A 9,549-nucleotide genomic window follows, 5' to 3' on the forward strand; every position below is an offset into this window, starting at 1 on the left:
TTCCTTGACAAGCAAAAAAAGGTCATCATACGTTATTATTGAGGGGGCACAAGTATATAGAAGCTAGGTTTTCTATAGTATTCTATATATCGGAAAATTATTGGGGGGGGCACAACGTCCCCTGTGCCCCCCCCCCCCCCCCCGTTTCTACGGCCATGAAAAATCCAAGTTTAATTTATAATTCTTTTCAACACTTAGTGTAGTTTGTGGAAAGTGCTGCGAACCTATATAGATTTTTATATTAAATTGCTAAACTTACATTGTTAGACAGCATGTTGAATATTTTGCTGGTCAGCTACATTGAATATAGATATAATTAATTTATTTACAAGATTTTATCAGGTTTTATCAGGTTCAAAGCACTTTTCAAATATATCTTAATGCTTCTTGAGTTTATGTGTGAAAGGTTGGCATGATCCATTGAGGGTATGCCCTTTCAATATATCGATTTAATAGGAACCTTCTTTTGCCCTTCAATTTATCTGCATACATACATACGACAGTATCACTTGTCTAGTGAATGTACGAAAGATATATGAATAAAATCGTAAAATAGATATCGCGTCAAAGGTAATAGCCTCCTATATATCTTCAAATAATATTTTATTTGATTATTTGATTTACAAAATACATTTTTCATTGTTTAAATTGTAACTTGATCAGAGGATATAAATAAGAAATAGATCCTAGATTCCACTATAATTCAACAATTCAAATATGATGAAATTTTACTATTTGAACCTTTCAAATTAAGCACATTCTTCATTAAGAGGGCGTTTCTTGAATAGATTTTTTGCTAGAAATATTTAAAACTGCCTTTGTTACAAAGGAATTGAATGTGGAAGGGGGTGGGGTGGGGTCTAAACTAATCGAGCAGATTGGAATCCTCTCATACATGCAACTTTTCAAATATTCAAATATTCTTTACCTGAAAATATAAATTAATATTTGCAACTATTGACTGCATGTATGCAAAAGATGCCTTTTAACTATTTTTTAACTTCTGTGAAGGAAACTTTTTTTTAAAAGTACGTGGGTAGGGTGTTGAAAAAAAATCCCATTGCCAATAATTGTAACCACTGCATTAACTGCAGAACTGTAGCGTTATGGTTATATATACTTTTTTTACCATAACGCTACATATCCAGTAATGGAAATACGAGGGGTTATCAAAACGTTCGTAAACTTGCAACATAAATTAAAACCGAATGATTTTTTAAAAAAAATATTAAGTTTCACCTTTTCTTTATCTTTAATATAAACTTCATGTATAAATTATAAGTTCTTTTTAATGTATTGTTTATGTTTTTAAGCAATGGCATGTCCAGGCGGTGCAGCTCCAACATGACGTATTTTCTACATGAGTTTAAGTGAGAAAAACTCTTTTGATATGAGCATTAGTCATCCCAAAATCGTTTAAATCACTTAAGAGATATGACACGATTGTTTCCGAGAAGTTTTAATTTTTGCCTCATTCTTTACTTCCTATGAAATTGTATTGTAAAATTTTATTTGGAATGTCCAAATAATTAAGGGGTTAAAATGACGTCAAATGGTGTGTGTCATTTTCCAACATTCTTTTAAATTTCAGCCCCTGGAAAAGCTGGCCTAGAACTAGAAAATGTCTACAGAGAAATAAAACCATCTAGAGTACTTGTTTTTAAATTACAAAACAGATTCAGTGAGAGAAGAGAAACACAGTTAATGTCGACTTGTAGACAGGATGCCCAAAGTGAGTCACGTCGAAAAGTGACGTTGATCATGTGTGGTAGACATTGAACTCCGACAAGCAAATTATGCTTGCATAATCAAGCAAGGATATTTTCCTTTGTATAGATCTATTTACAAAATTTTTGCATTAAAGTCAGTTCTTTATTGAATTGTAAGGTCATATTAACAAAACGGGTTTAGGTCTTCACTTAACTCTAAGGAATCTCTTCAAGATACAATGAAGCGCATTGGAGTTGCAAAATTTTCTGTTTGAATGGAACGTTTTGGACTTTCTTTAGAACGTTGATTGTCATAAAATGATACGCCCATTTCTTTAATAAGGAAAAAAAGCGGTCAAATGGTTCATTCGAATACCTGTGGAACTGGTATTCTATAAATACAATAGCTAATCAAATTGACAGTCTACAAAAACACCCAAGTAAGCACATGTTCGACCGATACATGTGTTATGGTAACTCCAGTAAACGATACATTCATAACTTTGTACATATTCGTTGCACTACCTGTTTCACAGATCGGAGTGCGGTCTCTAACTCTTTCTTAAAACTTTATAAAATCTCTATTTCAGTGTAACTCTTGTTGTTAGTCGCAGAGATGGGGTGTCCTTAAGCATTACGGTGAATATTTCTCTATCGTTTCTAAAGACATGGGCGTGTCATTCTGTAGCAATTGACTTTCGATAAGAAACATCCAAACTTTCCACTCAAACAAAAAATTTTACCACTTCAATGCGCTTCATTGTAAGTGTATTGAGGCAGGGAGAAGAATTAATGACGTTGTCAAACGTCATGAAACTACACAGCGACAGATAATATAATGTCTTTTTTATTTAATGATAATTTGGCAAATTATCTACGTATCAAGCTAAAATTTTCAACACTTCTTTAACTTTTGTTGCTTTATGTTCCTTAAAAATTTTGTAATCAACGACTCTATAGTTTTAATTTTATTGCATTAGTCCACGAATCTTTTCATAACCCATCGTATAATGCAATTTACGGCGCAAGATTTTCTGCCAACGGTTATGGTGAATTTCTCAACTTTTCACCATTGGTCAATCAACTACCTTTCATCACCTAATTCTAAACATATTCTATTACGAACGTGTATGTTTTATATGCCTCCTAACTCATTTATAGTCATTTAGATAGATTATCAGTAAAATTTGGGATTTTCAGCACTTTTTCGTCCAGTATAATGTCCATAATCTATAATAGCAATTTAAATATCAAGTAAACAAAAAAAAAAAAAACATAATTATGGTCATTACCAAAACAATGTATATTTTTCCTCAATATTTTTACCGAGCAAAGTAATGCAGAAACAAAAATCATTTAAAGATATGAATAATTTTATCAAATTGTTAAGAAATGGCTACTTACAAATGTTTATTCCAATGAAAAGCCGAAGAAAGCTGATGAATAACGACTGAAATATAACTGAAAGGTCACTGGGATGCGATGGATAGTTCAATGAAAGATACCTGAAATGTTTCCTCTCAAGGATAACTGAAATATGCCTGAATTGTGTCTGAAAAGTAACTGAAATGTTACAGATATGTATCTCCATTCAATGACTGAATTGCCATTGAAAAGTCATTGAAAGCCACTTTTTAGTTTAAACTGAAAGGTTGAATGGTTTCCTTTCTTTCTGTGAAATCATAATTAAGTAAGGAGTTAACAGCAACGAATTGAATACACATTATTTTTTTTACTATACCATTTACAATATGAGGTGAAGGCAAAAACTGACACCTCTCTATGAAGTTGCTGGTAGATGCCGTAAGTCAGTGACGAATTAACGCTCAAAGTCAAATTTTGATTTATTTTTCCTTTTACTACACTTACACAAGGTCCGTGAAGTTTAAATTCAGGTCATACTGAACTTTGATTCTGTTTGTGAACTGAACTGGATATACAGGAGTTGTCATGACCATTTATTATGATACAAGCAACAGTGACAATTTTAGCAGTTATAATTTAAGTAAAGTGATTCCAGGTGGTCTCTTAGGACGGTAAGCAAGAATCTGTTTCGGTCAGAGCCCAGAGCATACCGTCCTGATCTGATCTTTCTATCCTGAAACCTTGTACGTAATTATAAATACCCCCCAACACACACACACGCATAAATATCACTTGAACTTAATTATTAAATACATCAAGAACTTTCAATAAATTTTACCTCATTTAAAGCAAAATTAGGATTTCTGTCTTACACTTACCTATGGAAATTTCCTTTTCCATTTTGACAGAGAAGGAAGATATCACTTCAGTTTTTAACTTTTTCTTCTTGTATTCCATTTTGAAATATAATTGGATTTTTGTACCCTTGCTGCCAAGCTTATATTTTTAATTTCAACTATAATAATTGCATTTTGCCCTTTCTGTTAAGCCTATCATATTTTTAATTTCAACTATTGCATTTTTATATAAACATTTAAACAAGCATGTATGCGTAGTCAAAATGTTATAGTGGTAGACATTCCAGACACGAAATTTAAGGAAACAGACTATAATAAAGTTTTGTTTACCGTCGAACCAGCTCTAACCTACAAATTTCAAATCAGATGTCTTAAACTCTCAGGTTTGTTATCCTCAGAGTGAATTGATCTAAGCTTAATCAATCGAATCATAGGTAAATTTTTAAACTGAAGACATGTCCCGATTGAGGACACGTTAAACCCATAACGCGATGTTATATTGAATTTTTGTATAATTCAGGAAAACGTAATTGGTTTTTACTTCAATATGTGTTGCCAAAGGTAATAAAAGAAGTGTATACCAAATGTAATTCATCGATTAAAAATCAAATACTTTGTTTCAGAATACAATTTATTTATTTCTAATGCAGATTCAATGATTCTTTGAAGAAATGAAAATTATGGAGATAACGAACCAGTATTAAAGCTCAAAAGTCCATTAAACATTACAAAATAGGTGCAGAGCAAACACGGACCTCCAAAACATCAGAGGTAGGATCAGGTGCCATGGAGGAGTGAGCATCCCCTGCCGACCGGTCACACCCGCCGTGTGCTCCTTGTCATGATCAAGAATCCGTCGACAATTCAGTGTGTAAATAATGGCCTAACAAGAAAACCAAACATTTGTTATAATAGTGCAATTGAAATCAGAAAATAACTCTTCTCCCATGATTTTGAAAGCCTGGTACTTTCAAAATATTTTGACATGTACATTTACCATCAACTTAATGAGAAAAATTGAAATTTGGAGATAACGAAGAGTAATCAAGCTCAAAAGCCATACAAATCAGACCTCTGAAGACATCAGAGGTGGGATCAGATGCCATAGAGGAGTAAGAATCTCCTTTCAACCGGTCACACACGCCGTATGCTCCTTGTCAAGATCAGGAAAACGGAAAACTCATAATAAGAGACATAATACCACATTAAATTTCTGTTCAGACATATCGAAAATGGGCTATTACATCCAGTATTCTGATCTGTATGGCAGCTTGAATTTTGTGGAATGGATCCATTGAGAGAGATTGTTAATATGCTTTCAAAGCAGACTGGTAATTTCCTCAGATTTGGTGACAGATTCCAAGAATCTGAAATGAGATGTCTCTGATGTCCTTGCTTATAACCTCTCCTTACCCGTCGTTGACTATGATCTGAAGATTGTATAAAGCTACTTGAGAACTATTCATATCAACATGTTTGTAGCATAAGAACTCTAACATGTATAGTAGGACCAAATGTGGTATGCGTAAAGCTGACACATAGTTTTGAAAACTGTAATATTGTTCAAGCATTAATTCATTTATGTATGTGACTTTATTAAAAAGTCAGACACACAAGGCTACAATTATAAATTTTCTCATTTTTATAGTCCAGGAATGGCCGCGTGATACTTCAATGTACATTTCTGAAACTTTTGCAAAATTATGAATTACGTATGCGAATTTGTTTTTTGTCATCTTTAAAATAAATAAAGCCTCGGTATATCTACATGTTTTGTAATAATACAAGATACAGCATGTCAGAAATATTTCCAAATCTTGCAACACATTTCAGCATGTTGGAGGACATTTTGTCAACAATGTAAACCATTCTGTTGGTCAGTTTTGGTACATTAGAGCTTAAAAATTGTGATACAAAGTTACCGTATCTGCTGTGTAGTAAAACGCAGTTCTCTGAAGAATTGAAACCGTTACTTTTTGTAACATGAGAACTTGACAATCCTTCAAGGGTAAACTCATGAGCTGTTCTATCGAGTGCAGGACCCTTGCATTAACAGAGAGAGTAGTCTTCTGATTTGTATCGTACGCACTTAATTCATGAAACAGTTCTTTATCGAACTCATCCTCGGAAATAAGTGTGTTTTCATCCGTAAATGGTTATAGAAAATTTGCAAAGTGTGGGACTTCATGGCCGAATTTTCAAACAGACATACTAAACCTTTCTCATATAATATGTTTAGTCTGAGAAAAGTTGTCTTTGTGCTACACATAAAAATTCTAGCATGAAACATGATATTTTCTGGAAAAAAGAAGTTAAGACAGTAACCTTCATACACCCATTTTAGGATAACCTTAAAACACGGCCAGAAACCCTCCAGAAAATTTTGTGGACACAAACAAGGAATAGAATTGTTTTGAATTGTCCAAAATACAGGTGTTTTCAGATGATAGGGGCATAATAATTTGTTTTCATCTGGAAATTTATTGATAACCTTCTTCAGGAAAAGCTTCAACAAACCATAAGTTAAGAATTGGCAATGATTCATCGATGTACCAGTTTTTGTTCGGCCAAAGAGAAAGAAATTCTCTATTCGATGTCTTCATTATTGTCAAGTTTGTGTCCTAGGGGAACGAAGAGACAACCGCCTTCGACTATATTTTCAACAATGTTAGATGAAGGCCAAAATTGGCACCTTTTAATCCATGAAGATGCTGGTGGAGGCCAAATATTACTGACAAAAATTCAGCTACCTCCCTTATTTATATTCATACACGGTCGATGTATTTTAATATCACGTCCATTTTCTAAACATTTCATCTGTCTGCATAATGAACTAGATATACAAAGTTTGTCATTTATTCTGATACAGGCCTTGAGGAGACATGTGCATTGATAACATCCTTGTGTTAGTAGTACAAGTAAAGCAAATCCAGGTGGACTTTCAGAACAGTCAGCAAGAATATATGATGATTTGGACGAATAATGATGCTGAGCTTGAATTAAGTCCCAGATCACGAGATCGTGTTTTGGCCAGACCATAACATCCACATCGGACCCCTCCATTCTGAAACCTTCTTTATAACCTCCGCTCTCCATATAACCATCTTTCATGTCGGATTTATTAAATAACGTCTCAATAATATCAATAATATGTCGTCTCATACTAACAACAGATGATGTTCCCATTTCACAACAAAGGCCCATAAACACAGATTCTGACAAATATTGTTTTTCCGTCCTTCTGTTAAAAGAAATTTAAGAGAGGTCTTAAATTTCTTTGAGTGCCTATCACCATTCAAAACATGATACTGGTTTACTAGTAATAGATACAGCTATTAGCTTTAGTGGCCCAACTGGATCATGTTCTTCCTTGCCCAAACGAGAAGGGTTTCGAAATGATTGTTCTGTTAGACTCAGCTGACCCTGACATTATCTTAAGATTTGAACCTGGGATCAATCTATCAATGTTATATATCTTCTGAACTTTTTCCAATAAATGGAGAAGGCCCGTAGAAAGCAATTTCAGTTTGTGGGAAGGGGGGGGGGGGGGGTGTTGGGTTGCACAGCCATACATTTTCAGTAATACTGAGGGGCACTACCAAAACTTTCTTGACAAGCAAAAAAAAAAAAAGGTCATCAAACGGTTTTATTGAGGGGGCACAAACATATAGTATCTATGTTTACTATAGTAATCTATATATCGGCAAAATTATAAAGGGGGGGGGTGCCCCCCGGTTCCTACGGCCATGTGGAGTTAGCCAAAAGGACCAAGACAGATTACAATCATCTATACATGTACGCAGCTATGTTAAGGCTTCCCGAAGCTTTAAAATGCGCTCAAAACATAATATGTCATTGCGAGGTCGGTTTTGGTTTTAATTTATAAGTATTGAACTTTAGTACTTCCAATTTATATAAAGGGTTTCCTCGGCTATATATTAGCATATTTGTTATGATATCACATGACTTTGTTGATCACGTGACCGTCATTTATAATTTTTTGAAGTGTGTCATATAAATCGCTTCGGCGCAGCTGATTAACACAGTAATTATTAACATTTTGTTATATAAATAAACTCATCGTATCCTTGTGTATCCGAAATGTGCTTGGGAAAAGTCATAGTATTACTTGGGTACAAAATATTTCCTGAGAAATTCAACTTACCTACAAATTTGAGGGTATTTTCCACACAATATCGTAATCTGTATTAAAACAAAGCCATCACAGATTTTTCCCAAGCAAGATTCAGTTAGAGAACAACCTCTTCTTACAGATTTCCACAAAAATTCCCAGATTAATCCTCATTAATCACCTGCGCCAGACTCTTTTATACACACAAAATAAATTCTACCTCCAACCACGTGTATAAAACAGAGTGCATTTCAAAAGTATATTTTTCATAAGCATTTTGAACATGATGAATTTCAATCAAGGGTAGGTAAGCGCTGTATCTTTAAAATATTCGGACATATAAGACTTAAAAAAACCTTAAACGACCTGTGAATTTTGCAATAGCTATCTAGCATTTTACATGCAGTTTGAACTAAAGTGTAAAGTTTATGACACTCTCCCTGTCATAACACCTCGGGTTTGCAGTGACCTGACGTCATTTTCCATTATGACGTCATATTTTGGTAGTTCAGAGATGTGAAGGCACAGAGTGCACTGTCATATTCTACGGGAAGCCTTAACCTACCTGCGTATGTGTCGAAACTCTTATACTTTCACATTTCAAGAAATACTTTACTCGGATAAAATATTACCAACATGAATTGTTTGTAAGCAATGAGTTTTCTTGAAACTTTGATACAAATAGGAAATATTCTATAATGCTTTTCTGTGTTGATCGAATACGCCAATAGCACAGCATGGAAAGTGCTAATCGAAATTCTACTTGATTTGGATTATTTGCTTTATTACTTTGAGGACTATGGTGCATTATGGGTTAAAAAAAAATCGGCCAGTAGAATATAGTAAAAAGTGATATTAAGCAACCAGGAAACGTCTTGAATTTTTGTTCTTTGTGGATTTATCTGAGTAAACTTTTAAAAGAAGAACTGTCAGTAATCTGTTACCATTCTCACTTACATGTACTTGGTTGATATGGGATTTTTGTCTGTTTTTAATTATTTAAATGTGCTTGATTATTTGCAAAGAATGTTATGTTGTAAAAGTGTTTGTATCTAAGTTTTCCCTAGAAGAATATGGGTGAACAAAGCGTGTAGAATGCCTATAGCTTCATATATTAAAAAATAATATTCAATTTGTGAATTAAGTATTTAAAGTAAAGTTGTCATTATTGAAATTTTTGAAATTATGATCAACAAAACTTTTCTGAGAAAAAAAGATCTCGGAAAAAATTATTCTCATATTAAAAAAATAAAATAGTATTTGTGGGATTCAAACCCCTAACAATAAAAATCCGGAGTATCATATTGCTTTAAGACTAATACGCTAACCACTACGCTAAACAGCTCCTGATAAACAGTGGCATTTAAAGGCCGAGGTTTTCAACCGGTCGGTTTTCCTGTAAGTTTACTGTGGGGTGGAACTTAATCGAAACGGCTGAGAAGCCCCGAGGGAACCACGCTGGTTTGTGTATACCTACCTATATACA

This window comes from Saccostrea echinata, unplaced genomic scaffold (genome assembly GCF_033153115.1).
Source record: "Saccostrea echinata isolate AGI-Se365-2 ecotype Australia unplaced genomic scaffold, CSIRO_AGI_Sech_v1 ptg000025l, whole genome shotgun sequence".
NCBI lineage: Eukaryota > Metazoa > Mollusca > Bivalvia > Ostreida > Ostreidae > Saccostrea > Saccostrea echinata.